The sequence below is a fragment of the Cucurbita pepo genome, chromosome LG06 (genome assembly GCF_002806865.2).
Source record: "Cucurbita pepo subsp. pepo cultivar mu-cu-16 chromosome LG06, ASM280686v2, whole genome shotgun sequence".
NCBI lineage: Eukaryota > Viridiplantae > Streptophyta > Magnoliopsida > Cucurbitales > Cucurbitaceae > Cucurbita > Cucurbita pepo.
Window position 1 is genome coordinate 7,097,283 of NC_036643.1, and position 2,710 is coordinate 7,099,992.

The 2,710-nt window shown below is 36.5% G+C and overlaps 1 non-coding gene across 1 annotated transcript; it reads right to left on the reverse strand.

Moving 5' to 3' along the window:
- Positions 1-1,304: 1,304 nt before the first annotated feature.
- Positions 1,305-1,377, reverse strand: TRNAA-CGC. The gene has a single exon. It is a non-coding gene; the product is annotated as a tRNA-Ala (tRNA).
- Positions 1,378-2,710: the final 1,333 nt, after the last annotated feature.

Here is a 2,710-nt window from a genome sequence, read left to right on the forward strand (position 1 = left end):
AAATGACCTCCAAATGCTATGAAACTTTGTATTAAACCTAGGGAATTGAACCATGTGTCTCTCGCATGCGAAGCGATCGCTCTACCATATGAGCAATACCCTCTTCATTAGATTAAAGGTCCCGAACGTCTATGACGAAGTAAGTAGTCAATTTGGACTCGTCTTAAAAAGTACTTGTAGAAATTGCTTGGATCTTTGTATAAAGTTTAAACCAAGATGAATTAAAGGTATGTGAAAGAAAAACATCAAGATCAATGAGTTAAGTCTCTGAACCAATCAAATTGTTCGTGATTTAAGTAACGTTAAAATAAATCAGTAAATGAACTCCGCTGACTATGAATTTTTAATACTGAGCATAATATGACATGTTAGGAATTTATATGAAATTTTGTGGTCATTGGATAAAGTTAATTAGCTAAACCAAGTAACGGTGTAAAATGGCCATAATGCACATAAGGAAATTTACCTTTGGTTCATGATCTAGATGACTTCCAAATGCTATGTAACCTTGTATTAAACCTAAATGCGAGTTCATACTATATCGCTTTGGACGCACTAAGCTATGACATAGGTTTAAATTGTGTCAATTGAAATGTTTGAACCCTTTGATGTAGTTTCGGACTGTGTCACTTGGAACATACGAAGCCTTGAACACAGATTGTCAGGTTCATGACTAGAACCATAAATCTAAGAGTGTCTTGGAGAACAAGACAACAATCAAGGACTAGAACAAGGATCAAGATCCAAGTTCTGAAGATAAGAACCCATAATAATAGTACTAAGGTTGAGAACTCATAATCCAAGGATAAGAGTCCTAAAGATAGATCATGACAAGAAATCACAAGTGAAAAACAGACCTAACGAGTCCAAATACTTACAACAAGAACAAAAAAGAAATAACGAGTCCAAATACTTACAACAAGAACAAAAAAGAAATAACGAGTCCAAATACTTACAACAAGAACAAAAAAGAAATAACGAGTCCAAATACTTACAACAAGAACAAAAAAGAAATAACGAGTCCAAATACTTACAACAAGAACAAAAAAGAAATAACGAGTCCAAATACTTACAACAAGAACAAAAAAGAAATAACGAGTCCAAATACTTACAACAAGAACAAAAAAGAAATAACGAGTCCAAATACTTACAACAAGAACAAAAAAGAAATAACGAGTCCAAATACTTACAACAAGAACAAAAAAGAAATAACGAGTCCAAATACTTACAACAAGAACAAAAAAGAAATAGTGTGATAGGCTAAAATCTTTGTACTCAATATTTAATCTTAAAAAAAAATACAATGGAGGCACAGGGAATTGAACCCCGTGCCTCTCGCATGCGAAGCGAGCACTCTACCATATGAGCTACACCCCCTTTATGAAATAAAACTCCCAAACATTCATGATGAGGTAAGAAGCCATTTTGGNTGAAATAAAACTCCCAAACATTCATGATGAGGTAAGAAGCCATTTTGGACTCTTCTTTTCTCACGGCTTCGCTCATTCTTAGGTCTCACAATTCCATTGTCTTAGCTGCTTTGAAAGACGAAAGCAAGACAAGATAGAGTTGTAAGTGTGTGTTTGAAGGAGACTCCTTATTCATTCCCCCTCTACTGAGCTACTGAACTTATTTCTTCTTGCTCCTGAAACTGAAAGTCAAGACTCTTCAAATGAAAGAGAAGCTCATTCACCTGTCCGAGCATATTCAATCCTGTCCCTTCTTTCACAAGATAAAAGCAAAAGAGTAAGGTAAGACTCCTTATTCATTCTCGCATATTCTCTCCTTCTTTCCCTGGGTAAATAGGTGAAAGGTTCTTGCCTCTTCTTACTTACTCTACCTATTGATGATTCTCTCACTGGAATAGTAACCTTGGCAGCTTCTCTTTCTTTTCTCTTCTCCTTATGCTTTTAAGGAAGGGCTAAAGAAGACTCAACATTAAGATTGAACTCATTCACTTGAAGAACTGTAAACAAGGTAAAGGTAAAGCAGTTTCAATTCTATTGCCCGGACTATTACTTCTTGAACTCGGTAACATGGAATAGGTGTTTGGTTTGGTTCTTGATCCTGAAACTGAAAGGAAAGACGAAAGAAGAATAAGCCAGATTGAACTCGTCTAAAGACCTTTGATTCTTTTTTTGATGCTTTACCCTATTTTGAGGGCTATTTTTGGCTATTTTAGAGGTAAGTAAGTAGAGCGGCTGGATGAGAAGAAGGTCAAGCTCATTCACTCAATCACCTATTTCTTCTTGAAGGAGGTAAATAGGCTATAGGCTAATGGACTCTCCTGGAAACAAAGAGAAAGGATGTTCGCTTCGCACCTTCCCGATTCATTCTGCTGAACCTCAGCTTCTTTCGTCTCCCTTCTTGAACTGGAAAGTGGCTTCCCTCCTTCACCAGATTCAACAAGGTAAAAGAAAAGGATCAATACTCCTCCTTCTTATTCATGAGACTGAACCTCCTAAACTATCAGCTTCTATAACGGAACCGGAACCACCCCTCCTGAGCTACTTCACCCATATGACCTGACCTGATTGATTGAAGGAGGTAAAGCAAGCACTAAGTTTAAGTCAGTTCTTTCACGAGGTAAAAGACAAAGAGAGAGAATGAATTGATTGAAGAAGAAAATGAAACAAGAAACTGATTGAACGAAATCACTTGAAGAAGAGTAAACAAGGTAAAGCAGCTTCAATTCTATTGCCGGAACCTT